This window comes from Parasteatoda tepidariorum, chromosome 5, assembly GCF_043381705.1.
Source record: "Parasteatoda tepidariorum isolate YZ-2023 chromosome 5, CAS_Ptep_4.0, whole genome shotgun sequence".
Taxonomy (NCBI): domain Eukaryota; kingdom Metazoa; phylum Arthropoda; class Arachnida; order Araneae; family Theridiidae; genus Parasteatoda; species Parasteatoda tepidariorum.
Window position 1 is genome coordinate 37,620,805 of NC_092208.1, and position 14,420 is coordinate 37,635,224.

Consider the following 14,420-nt stretch of genomic DNA (forward strand, 5'->3'; position numbering starts at 1 on the left):
TATCTGTGTGTGTGTGTGTGCGTGCGTGTGTGTGGATTTCGTTACATCATTTTTTTCTTATCTCCCATTTTTTGTTTGATTATTTTGTTCCTCTTTTTTATTGGTCAATCTCCCTTTTTCTTCTTCTAGCTGTAATTTGTTTGTGATTTCTACCATATTGAGTCTCTGTGTTCCCATACTGAGGAAGGTGCTTTGTTATAGTAGAAAAACAATTATGTCAGTTAATTTGATTTTATTTGCACGCTTTACATATTGTTTTAGTTAAATTAAAACAATTAATTTGTAAAATACTATTGTCTAAGTAAGTATTAATACAAGTATTTAATACAACTCTAAGTACACTAAAAAAGGGAGTGATTTCTTTGAAAATTTGTTTTCTAATTAATAATTGTCTGGATTATGAAATCTAGGTGTGATTCAAGTAAATAATTAAGGGAAGAGAATTTATGAATAAAAAGCCATTTTCATAAATTTTCAAACAAGATAAATTGAGGAAGACAATTTGCTTTTCTGACAATCTGCTCCAATTTCAATTAGGAAGACAATCTGCTCCAATTTAATTTTTTTTAAATTTATTTTTTAAAGTTCATAATTTAGCAAGCATGTTGTAATTAATGAATTTAAAAAATAAATAGAAATTTAAAAAAAAAATCACTTTACTATTTAACTTAAATTTTTCATGCATGCTTTATAAAAATATGAAAAATATGTCTTTTTATTACAGCAAATACGTGAACATAAAGTCTAATTATCTACATTTATTTATTTGCTAATTGTTAAACTCTATTTAAGATTAGATAGATTTAACTTAAATGGGAAGTGAACATTTTGAAGACTATAGTGAGAACATCACGTTCAATCTTTTAAATATTGATAAGTCGGTGATCTTAATGTTTCTCTAATAATTTAAAATGCCTACATCAAAACAAAAATGTCAAATTTCACCATTCTGGAAAATTTAGATAAAGGTCAAATTATTTGTTAGCAAAGTGCTTTAATTGTAATGACCTGTATACGAGTCACAACCCTTTATTCATTAAATCCATACTGCAGTTATTATGTGGAGATGCAATATTTATGAAGTTAGAGGGAGCATAATTTTTTAAATGAAGTGGGTTTTTTGCATGCATCATTATTTCAAGAATAATAGTAGGATATTTTTCCACAGAGGAAAAAAATCATAGAAAAACCATCACAGAAGAAATAGGTTTCTTTCAACCCATATCGAAGAAACTTTTTCTCAAGAGGAGCATAAAAAATATTTAAATTATATAACGAACACTTAAAATGTAATAAAATTTTATTAATGCAATTAAACTAACAAATCAGATACTAATTCACATCTATGTATTCTGAATAAAACTAATGACATAAAAATGTTTCTTAATTTAAGAAAGTGGACATTAAAAAAAATATTTACTTTCTGGTGCTTAGTGAAATTTAATTTGTTTAAACTTAAACTATGCATACAATACTTATTGCTACACAATAGTAAGTATAAGTGCTTTTCAGTTTCTTTCATTTTGAACAGTTTCCTGGAAGAAATAGAGTTTTTATTTTCTTAAACAGATGAAATTCCAGTCTTTCAAAGTAGACCTTGGCTATTATTTACAATACTAAACGAATAAGAAAAATTAAAAAAATATGATAAATAAATGGAGTTTCAAAATAAAAATTTAATGTGTTAAAGTGACAGAATTACTTCCAATTAACTGAGACACACAGATAAAAGAGGTCCGAATAATCAAATTACTACAATACTGTAATTAAAAAGATAAGATTATTTTTTATATTTTATTGCCTTTAAATGGCAGGTTAAAATGATGAAAATTGATAATCTACAAATATTGATTATTTTAAGCGAATTCAGTTCTAATTACTTTACTACTACAACTACTCATAGACTTAATAATTCTTTCAGTTATCAAATTTGTCTCAAGAATCATGTCACTCTTTACAGTTCTGTTCCGTATGACTTTCAGAAATGTTTAGCCTCATTTATATAACTAACATATTTTTCTATACACTTCTGCAACCTTGTATTGTATATTCATTACCATTATCTGAATTTGATACTTATTTTTTGAAGGTCTGCATTTGTTCACACATTCATACAGTTACTGGCGCAGAGAAAGGGTGAATTTTAATGTTTAGATTTTTGATTAAACTGAAAATTCAAGATTTCTGAAACTTTTTTTCATGATTGTTCCGAATTTAAAAATCGCTATGAATGTAAACACTTTTTTTAAAATTTGTAGTGGATAATTTTCTGGTGCAGTCATAGTTATTTTATAAAACATTTTCAAATTCTGTTATTGAATTTGTAATCGATTAAAAACAAATGCTTATTTCGCGTTTTTGAAAAAAACTTTACGTTTCCCATTTCAAATCTGTTTTTTTTCCCGTCTCATCCGGTGAGTCTTGAAAATGTACGCCTATTTTTAAGCACTCTAGACACGACAATTGTTTTCATATTAATAATGTTTGAAGCTAGTAAAGCGTTTACACTTAGAAGTTTATCTTTTCTCTTTAGTTTCTTAGGATCAATCATATGAAGTTTTGTTTTATTACTTTTGAGATGATCTTTATTCATTTATCATGTTTATAGCTAAAGACATTCCATGCAAAATGAATGAGTTGAAGATGATAGAAGTTAAAAGTAAATTTTTTCAGTAGTTAGAAGTACATTTGCAGATTTTTTCTAAACAATTGTCTCCAATTCAAAATCAAATAAAAATCAAGCACTTTTTGATTACTTGATTACGTTTCTTAGTCATCGGTTTAATGGCCTCACCTTCAAGATAAGTTAGTTATATGATATAATGACACCAACTGAAGTAAAAAGTACATTTTTATTGTTTCTAAAAGTACGATCGCATATTATTTGTTAATGATGGTTTCCAATACAACATCAAGAAGAAAGGAAAGCGACTATTCTTTTTGTTACTTTTTAACGTTTCTTATTCATTTATTCGTTTAATAGTCTCACTTGCAAAATGAAAAAGTTATACGGTAAAATGACACAGATTGATACTTTCTATTAACAATGGTATCCAATACAACATAAAGAAGAAAGCAAATATTCTTTTGGTTACTTTTTAATGTTTCTTATTCATTTATAAGTTTATTAGTCTTACTTACAAATTTATAGGGCATAATAACACTGATTGGTATAATTTATTAACAATGGTCTTCAATACAACATCAAGAAGAAAGCAAATATTCTTTTGGTTGCTTTTTAATGTTTCTTATTCATTTATAAGTTTATAAGTCTTACTTACAAACTTATAGGGCCTAACAACACCGATTGATATCATTTATTAACAATGGTATCCAATACAACATAAAGAAGAAAGCAAATATTCTTTTAGTTACTTTTTGATGTTTCTTAATCATTTATCAATTTATTAGTCTCACTTGCAAAATGAGTAAGTTGTATGATATAATGACACCGATTGAAGTGAAAAGTAAACTTTTATTGAAAGTTAAAGCACCCCAAGCAGTCATAATAATATTTTGTTTCGAGCTCAAAAATTTCGATAATAGATCTCCCTTTTTATAAGTCTTATTTGAAGTAATCAGGAGGAATGCTACATTTTCAGCCTTCTGTCTTACTATGCGGTCTTGTTCTTCAACTCCTGCCGCGTAGTAAATTGTACCAAAAAATAAAAGTGCATGAAGAAACGGTGAAGAGAAATTTTCAATTTTATAAACTCTATCCTCGTACAATTTGTAACCGAGGAATTCAGCAAAGAACTTGAATAAAATAACAAAATTTGTTCCAATCAAACAAAAAGCATGCAAAGAGAAAGTTTTCTCTATTTTATCAACTAATTTATAAATAGCAGAATATTTATGAATAAATATTTCCACATTTACTTTTCCGTTGAGAGTTTTACCGCAGTCTTTAACTGCTTTGTTTAATGCACCACACCACCCAATATAGACTGTACTTAATAAGGATGGCATCACTGTATTTATTAATCTTGACAAAACATAATAAAAAATCGAAATGGATGCTTTAATCCGTTTATCTAATATATCATTAATGTGATAAGATACATGCCCAAACCAATGACCACTACTTTCTTCATCGCAAAGTAAAAGATAGATAGTAAAAATAAATATAATACCGTATATAAGTAATAGTGCAATGGTCATAAAATTTTTAATTAAATTATATATCTTTTCAATGGATCTATTAGATCTCTCTAAAGCTTTAAAGGTTTGTAAAAAACGGGTAATTTCTTTTTGTTCGATTTTTAATGTGATCCAATCGGCTAAAACAAGCACTCTCCATAACAGATGCCCCAAATTTAATTTTTTGCATTCTAAATCCTTACAATAGTGCTGTATATCATTGATCATTAAATGAATGCTGTAAATCTGTGTGAAAGGAATTAGAAAAACCGATATTTTATAGAGCAAATTTTGCCATTTCGTTCTTACACTTTTCTTGTTAGTCTTAATTCCTACTAAGTAGAGAAATGTTGGAAAGCCGTCATGTTTCATAAGCAAGTTTGTAATGGATTTAAATAAGTTCGGAAATTTCATTTTGAATCTTCTTAGTTCAAATGTTTTTGTTAATACTGTGAACTAATGCACAAAGTTCTTATAAAGTTGTATTTTTCTGCACTATGATAGAGGAGAAGCAAATTTTTAATAAATATATAAATAGGCATAAAAATTTTGTTTTCAGGTTCAACCGCTTTTGTTAATACGGAAAACTGATTCCCTTGATACTATTTTGTTTCTACACAGTCATACAACATAAACAAGTTTGTTATAAATGTAAACGCGCACAGAAATTTCATTTTAATTATTCTTATTTCAAAAATTTATGGTAATGCTGAGAACTCATTCCCTTGATACTCCTATATTTCTATTCTCCTCTATACATTCATATTTCAGAAGCAAGTTTCTAATGCATATGAATACGTACAGAAATTTCATTTTTTCCTTCTTATTCCAAATATTTATCTTAATGATGAGAATCGAAGCTTGAGATACTGCTATATTGCATTTTTTTTCTACCAAGTCATGTTACGTAAGAAAGTTTGCAATAGATGCAATTAAGCAAGGAAATGTTTTGATTCATTTTTGTTGAAATCCTTTATTTAATTCTGAGAACAGATTCTCTGGATACTTTTACATAGCTAATCGTCTCTACATAGTGATGTTACAGAAGCAAGTTTGTAATGCATATAAACACGAACCGAAATTTCATTCACATTCTTCGAATTTCAAGTAATTTTGTAAATGCTGAGTGCTGCTGCTTGTGATACTGTTAAATTGCTATTTTGTTTCTTCTATTTTTTTTACATAGTCACGTTACATAAGTAAGTTTGTAATGAATGATTCTCATGATATTCCTATTTTTTCTACACTGTCATATTTAGTAAGGAAGCTAGTAATAACTGTTTAAACTAACGAAATTTTATTTCCCTTCTTCTCAATTCAAATATCAATATTAATATTTTATGCTCTAGATATTTTTTATTTTGTTTGTTACTACACTGTTCTCATTGGCTTAAGTTTCTTTTATATAAACAAATGTTAGTTAATAGTCACGCTACATCAAATAATTAGACCTTTACATTAAAATAATTTTGTTAATATTGAGGATTAAAAAGTCCATTTCCATTTCGATTTTCCATCTGTAAGTTGACCCAACTTTTTGATGTTGTGAAAGAAAAAAGTTGAGAAACAGTTACTGCATAATATAATTAAAGTAAATACTGCATTATTTTTGAAATATTAGCGTAAAGACTTTCCTTGCAGAAATTTTATTTTCACGCTTCTCAGGTTAATATAAATTACTGACGTATAAATGAAAAACAGGTAAACTATCATTTGCGCAGAAAAGTCTGGAATTCCTTTAATAAGATACAATTTAATCTTCTCCCTCATTAGTTTAAATATATCTGCAAATATTGATAACTAATAGTTCATAAAAAAACATTGCTGTTTTATATATTTCACGTTAGTTTCGGTTTCTATTATGAAATAAATAGTCTTGTTCGGGGAAAAAAATATTATAACACACATAATTAAGAATATAAGTTTTTCCTTCTTAATTGAAGAGTTTTCGTACATAAACATTACTTCTAAGAAAAATGATAGTAAATACTTTATGGGGCGTGACAAACAGTTAAAAGTTAGATAGACGCATTTCTTTTTTCTTCTAAACGCAAAAGCTAAAAAGAAAAAAAATTGTAAATATTGATTTTAGGTAAAATTAGTGAGCTTTAGATAATGTACATGTGTACCGAGAGAGATCAAAAACACGTACTTTTCAACGATGCCATCCATTGATATTTAAGTTAAGTGTACAAAGCTTCCATCCTAGTCCGAAATATTTAAATATTAATGTAAGAAATACATTGTTAAAATTTTAAAAAAAATGAAAAGAATTTTGAATAATTTACACGAGTATATATAGTTTAAATATCTGCCCAAATGTAAGAAGTTGACTCGTTTCTTTCATAATTGAATAGCAATGAAATTTTAATGTTTAATTTTTTTAACGACATTATTCATATAAATCCCGTTTTCATGCACTAAAGGAAATGAAATATCAAAATTCAAGCAAATGTTTTCGCTTGTGACGAAACCGTTTCCTGATAAATACTCTGGGCGAGCATTTAGTCAAATTACGGAAATCAATTTACTTTTTTGGTAGTTACGGATTTCGTCAAAAACATTAGGCTTAATGCAACTTCATATCACACTATTTATGGGAAGTACAAAGAAAAAGGAATAAACGAGAGTGATCGAATTCGTTAAATTTGCTTCAAAAGCATGACCACTTTCTTTAACACAAATTCTTTATATAGAATAAACGGTTTCTTCCCATTGCATATATAGAGCTAACATAAAATTTTTCTGTATTGTGGAATTCATTTGATTCTGGTTTCATGTTTAAATATGGGTTTATATTTTCCAAAAAAACTCATCTATGTCAAGAAATATTAATAGAAATTGTTTTAAGAAATTCCTTAGGTTGTCCAAAACACTCAAATCACATTCCATACATAGAGCTAATGTCACAGCAGCAAAAAATTATTTTCAATATGTGAGATTCATTTAATACTGGTTTGATATTAAAATAAAAAATAATCATATGACTTTCATTTTTCTTTCGTTCATATGAAATTTTATGTATGACGCAACCTTTAAATGCTATAAAGCAAAAACTAACTAAAAAAAATAATGTATACAACACAATCAAAAAAGTAAGTTTGAATAAGTAATAATTAATAAAAAAAATGCTACTTCTTATACGAGAAAACACTTAAATAAAATAACCTTTTTCTGAAATCATAGACACTATTTAATTATTTATTATACATAATGATATAAACTTTCAGTATGAGTATACATTTTCAACATATATAAAAATAAAGTTGATTCAACATGAAAAACAAAACTTTCAGGAAATAATTTGGACATCATCATCATTTTCTTCTTTCTTTTCACTGACTTTCTTCTTGCTTTTGGGCTTCGAAGAAGCAGCTCCTAATTCAGCAGCCATTTCGCTGATGTGTTCATGCTTAAAAAGAGATCTTTTAACATCAAAATATTATTTATTGACAACTAATATATATTTAGATACTAGTTTAATTGACCATTTAACTATATATTGTCCTACTTGGGTAAATTGATACCTTGCTTTCTTTGTTAAACACCAAAGAGGAAGAATGGTTTTCGTGCTTAAAAGCAACCAGAAAATATCAGTTCAAATATCAGATTAATAATTAGAGCAAATACTAATTGATATAATATCCAAAAAAGGATGCAATTGAAATTTATTAACCCACTCTTTTACTTTTAATAAAGGGTAAAGCTGTGGAAAAGTTGCATTTTTAACAAGAGTAGACAGACAGCACAGTAGAATTTTACATAATTAGTGCTAAACTGAAATAAACAAATCTATCTAATTAAATTATATGGACAATTTCACATTATTTGCTACTCTTTTATACATTATTCCATGATGAATACGTACATTTTTGTGCCTTTGATGGCATGTAAAATCAAAGGGACAGCTGAAACTTTAATTTGAAAATGTTATCGTTATTTTGTCCTCTGCATTTTGATGTGATGAGGAAAGGAAATATTTACAGTTTTCAAGCAATTTTGATTTTTTTCCAGCTTTTGTTGCGAATGGGCAAGTTTTTGTAATTTTTATTTTGCATTGTGTTTATTGTTTGGTGGAGCAAGATCACATGACCTAGTTATCCCAATAGGGAAGTTTCTTCTTTTGTGGCGTAATGAAGCAATGCCAAACACTATCAAAGTCTAAAATTATGCAGAAAAATAGTACATAATTTTTTTCTTCTTATTTCCCATTTTTTGTTTGATTATTTTGTTCCTCTATTTTATTGGTCAATCTCCCTTTTTCTTCTTCTAGCTGTAATTTGTTTGTAATTTCTACCATATTGAGTCTCTGTGTTCCCATACTGAAGAAGGTGCTTTGTTATAGTAGAAAAACCATTTTTCATAAATTTTCAAGCAAGATGAATTGAGGAAGACAATTTGCTTTTCTGACAATCTGCTCCAATTTCAATTAGGAAGACAATCTGCTCCAAGTTAATTTCTTTTAAAACTTATATTTTAAAGTTCATAATTTACCAAGCATGTTGTAATTAATGAATTTAAAAAATAAATAGAAATTAAAAAGAAAAATTCACTATTACTATTTAACTTAAATTTTTCAAGCATGCTTTATAAAAATATGAAAAATCTGTCTTTTTATAACAGCAAATACGTGAACAAAAAGTCTAATTGTCTACATTTATTTATTTGCGAAATGTTAAACACTATTTAAGCCTAGATAGATTTAACTTAAATGGGAATTGAACATTTTGTAAACTATAGTAAGAACATCATGTTCAATCTTTTCAATATTGATAAGTTGATGATCTTAATATTTCTTGAATAATTTAAAACGCCTTCATCAGAACAAAAATGTCGAATTTCACCATTCTGGAAAATTTAGATAATGGTCAAATTATTTGTTAGTAAAGTAGAGCAAAGTGTGTTTCTTGTAATGACCTGTATACAAGTCACAACCCTTTATTCATTAAATCCGTACTACAGTTACTATGTGGAGATGCAATATTTATGAAGTTAGAGGGAGCATATTTTTTTAAATGAAGTGGATTTTTCGCATGCATCATTATTTCAAAAATAATAGCAGCATATTTTTCCACAGAGGGAATAAAATACAGGAAAAAAAATCATAGAAAAACCATCTCAGAAGAAATAGGTTTCTTTCAACCCAAATCGAAGAAACTTTTTCTCAAGAGAAGCATAAAAAATATTTAAATTATGTAACGAACTCTTAAAACGTAATAAAATTTTATTAATGCAATTAAACTAACAAATCAAATACTAATTCACATTTATGTATTCTGAATAAAACTAATGACATGAAAATGTTTCTTAATTTAAGAAAGTGGACATTAAAAAAAATATTTACTTTCTGCTGCTTAATGAAATTTAATTTGTTTAAATTTAAACTATGCATACAATACTTATTTCTACACAATAGTATAAGTCCTTTTCACTTACTTTCATTTTGTCCAGTTTCCTAGAAGAAATAGAGTTTTTATTTTTTTAAACAGAAAAAATTCCAGTCTTGCAAAAGATACCTTGGCTATTATTTACAATACTAAACGAATAAGGAAAATTAAAAAAATATGGTAAATAAATGGAGTTGCAAAATTAAAATTTAATGTGTTAAAGTGACAGAATTACTTCCAATTAACTGAAACACACAGATAAAAGAGGTCCAAATAATCAAATTTCTACAATACTGTAATTAAAAAGATAAGATTATTTTTTATATTTTATTGCCTTTAAATGGGTGCTTAAAATGATGAACCTTGATAATCTACAAATACTGATTATTTTAAGTGAATTCAGTTTTAATTACTTTACTACTACAACTACTTATAGACATAATAATTCTTTGAGTAATCAAATTTGTCTCAAGAATCATTCCACTCTTTACAGTTCTGGTCCGTATGACTTTCAGAAATGTTTAGCCTCATTTATGTAACTAACATATTTTTCTAAACACTTCTGCAACCTTGTATTGTATATTCATTACTATTATCTGAATTTGATACTTATTTTTTGAAGGTCTGCGTTTTTTCACACATTCATACACTTACTGGTGCAGAGAAAGGGTGAATTTTTATGTTTAGATTTTTGATTAAACTGAAAATTCAAGATCAGAGATATTTATCCTAATTTCCGAAACAAAAAAACAAATGTTTATTTCGCGGTTTCGAAAGCAACTTTGCGTTTCTTATTTCAAATCTGTTTTTTTCTTTTCTCTCATCCGGCGAGTCTTGAAAATGGACGCCTATTTTTGAGTTTTAAGCACTAAAAACACGTCAACTTTTTCCATATTAATAATTTTTGAAACTATTAAGATTTTTACACTAACAAAGTTTATCTTTTCTCTTCAGTTTCTTAGGATCATTTATGTCAAGTTTTTTTTTATTACTTTTGAAATGAGCTTTTTTTCATTTATCATTTCATTTTTTATGTTTATAGTTGAAGACATTCCATGCAAAATGAATGAGTTGAAGCTGATAGAAGTTAAAATAGTTCATTCAATAGTTGAAAGAACATTTGCAAATTTTTTCCTAGGCAATTGTCTGCAATTCAATATCAAATAAAAATCAAACATTATTTTGATTACTTGGTTACGTTTCTTAGTCATCAGTCTAATGGCCTCACTTTCAAGATAAGTTAGTTATATAATATTATGACACCGACTGAAGTAAAAAGTAAATTTTTTTGTATCAAAAAGTACGCTCGCATATTATTTACTAATAATGGTTTCCATTACAACATCAAGAAGAAAGCAGATACTTTTTGGGTTACTTTTTACCGTTTCTTATTCGTTTATCAGTTTAATAAATTCAGTTGCAAAATGAGTAAGTTATATGATATAATGACACCGATTGAAGAGAAAAGTAAACTTTTACTGAAAGTGAAAGCACCCCATGCAGTCAGAATAATATTTTGCTTCGAGCTTAAAAATTTCGATAATAAGTCTCCATTCTTATAAGTCTTCTTTGAAGTAATCAGGAGGAATGCTAAATTTTCAGCCGTCTGTCTTACTATACGGTCTTGTTCTTCAACTCCTGCCGCGTAGTAAATTGTAACAAAAAATAAAAGTGCTTGCAGAAACGGTGAAGAGAAATTTTCGATTTCAAGAATTCTATCGTACGTATCGTAACTGAAGAATTCAACAAAGAACTCGAATATAACTAAAAAATGTGTTCCAATTAAACAAAAAACGTGCAAAGAGAAGGCTTTCTCTATTTTACCAACTAATTTATAAACAGCAGAATATTTATGAATAAATGTTTCCACATTTGCTTTTCCGTTGAGAGTTTTACCGCAGTCTTTAACTGCTTTGTTTAATGCACCACACCACCCTATATAGACTATACTTAATAAAGATGGCATCACTGAGCTTATTAATTTCGACGAAACAAAATAAAAAATTGAGACGATTGCTTTTATCCGTTGATCTAACATAACATCAATATGATAAGATACAAACCCAAACCAATCACTACTACATTCTTCATCGCTAAGGAAAATATTGATAATAAATATAAATATAATACCATATATAAATAATAGCGCAATGGTCATGCAATTTTTAATCAAACTATATATCTTTCCAATGGATTTATTAGATCGCTCTAAAGCTTTAAAGGTTTGTAAAAAACAGGTAATTTCTTTTCGTTTTAATTTTAATGTGATCCAATCGGCTAAAACAAACACTCTCATTAACAGATACCCCAAAAATAATTTTTTGCATTGAAAATCTTTACAATAGTGCTGTATTTTATGGATTATCAAATAAATGTCGTAAATCTGTGTAAAAGGAATTAAAAAGACCGATATTCTATATAGCAAATTTTGCCATTTTGCTTTTACACTTCTCTTGTGGGTCTTAATTCCTATTGTGTAAAGAAATGTTGGAAATCCGTCATGTTTCATAAGAAAGTTTGTAATGGATGTAAATAAGTACAGAAATTTCATTTTGAATCTTCTTAGTTCAAACGTTTTTGTTCATACTGTGAACTACTGACCAAAATTCTTATATAGCAATTTTTTTCTGCACTATCATGGATGTAGGACAAGGAACATTTTTATAATAATAAATAGGCATAAAAATTTCGTTTTCAGTTTTCTAGTTCAACCGCTTAACAAGGAAAATTGATTCCCTTGATACTCTTGTTTTTTATTTTGTTTCTTCAATGTCATGCAAAATAAGCAAGTTTGTTATGAATATAAATGCGTAGAGAAATTTCATTTTAATTCTTCTTATTTCAAATATTTATAGTAATGCTGAGAACTCATTCTCTTGATACTCCTACTCACTTCTACATATTCATATTGCAGGAGCAAGTTTGTAACGCATATAAAATACGTACGGAAATTTTATTTTATTCTTCTTATTCCAAATATTAATGTTTATGATGAGAACAAATACTTGTAATACTGCTAAATTCCATTTTTTTTCTACACAGTCATGTTATGTAAGCAAGTTTGAAATATATATACAATTAAGCAAGGAAATTTTTTAATTTATCTTTGATGAAATGATTTATTTAATTTTGATAACTGATTCTCTTGATACTTTTACATTTCTATTCGTCTCTACATAGTGATGTTACAGATTACGTATAGGAATTTAATTTTTTTCTTCTAATTCCAAATATTAATCTTAATGAGGAGAACAGATGCTTTTGATACTGCTAAATTGCATTTTTTCACTACACAGTAAAGTTATGTAAGTAAGTTTGCAATATATATAATTAAGCAAGGAAATGTTTCAACTTATCTTTGAAGAACTGCTTTATTTAATTTTGATAGCTGATTCTCTTGATAGTTTTACGTTGCAATTCGTCTCCACATAGTGATGTTACGGAAGCAATTTCGTAAGACGTGTAAACACGTACCGAAATTTCATCCACATTCTTCGAATTTGAAGTATTTCTGCAAATGCTGAGAACAGATGCTTGTGATACTGCTAAATTGCTATTTTGTTTCTTCTATTTTATTATTTTTTTACATAGTTACATAAGTAATTTTGTAATGAATGATTCTAATGATATTCCTATTTTTATTTCCCTTCTTCTTAGTTCAAATATCAATATTAATATTGAGATTTTATGCTCTATATATTTTTTATCTAGTTTGTTACTAAACTGTTCTCATTAGCTTAAGTTTCTTTCATGTAAACAAATGCTAGTTAATAGTCACGCTACATTAGACCTTTACATTGAAATAATTTTGTTAATATTAAGAATTAAAAAGTTCATTTCCATTTCGATTTTGCATCTTCAAGTCGACCTAACTTTTTGATGTTGCAAAAGAGAAATGTTGAGAAACAGTTACTATGTAATATGGTAAAGTAAATTAAAAAAAGAAAGAATTATCTTTGAAATATTAACGTTAAGATTATCCATGAAGGAATTTTATTTTCACGCTCTTCGGGTTAATATAAATTACTAACGTGGAACGAAAAACATGTAAACTATAATTTGTAGAAAGCAGGTAAACTATCATACAATTTAATTTTCCCCCTCATTAGTTTAAATATATCTGTAAATATTGATAACTAATAGTCCGTTAAAAAAACATTGCTGTTTTCTTTTTATATATTTCCCGTTAGTTTCCGTTTCTATTATGAAATAAGTAGTCATGTTTGGGGAAAAAAATATTATAACACACATAATTAAGAATATAAATTTTTTCTTTTTAATTGAAGAGTTTTCGCACATAAAAATTACTTCTAAGAAAAATGATAGTAAATACTTTATGTTGCGTGACAAACAGTTAAATATTAGATAGACGTAATTCTTTTTTTTTTTCTAAAAGCAATTTGACGCAAAAACTAAAGCGAAAAAAATTTTAAATATTGATTTTAGGTAAAATTAGTGAGAGCTTTATATATATATATATATATATATATATGAACTAAAATGCCACACATAGATTGATAAAAGTAACTTTTTCTTAGTGTATGACAAAAACATGATATGGAATAAAATAATAATATTTCTCAATAAAGTCCTCTATTATTAACATTCAATACATAATTAAGAGCCTTGTAGTTTTGAATCCAATCCAGAAGACAAGGAAACTCCTGAATCAAGTATTGAAAGAAATTTGCCTTCGTGGAGGAATTTTTGATGGAACTGACCCTCATTTGCGTTACATGAAGAGGGGAATCNGCACTAAAAAACTTGAATATATGCTCTTAAAACTAGAAATATGCATTTAAAATAGAAATTAAAAGTTCAACTTATTTAAATACTACTACTTACTTTTTCCAACAAACACAGCTAAAACATTTTTTTGTTAAAAGGAAGAAA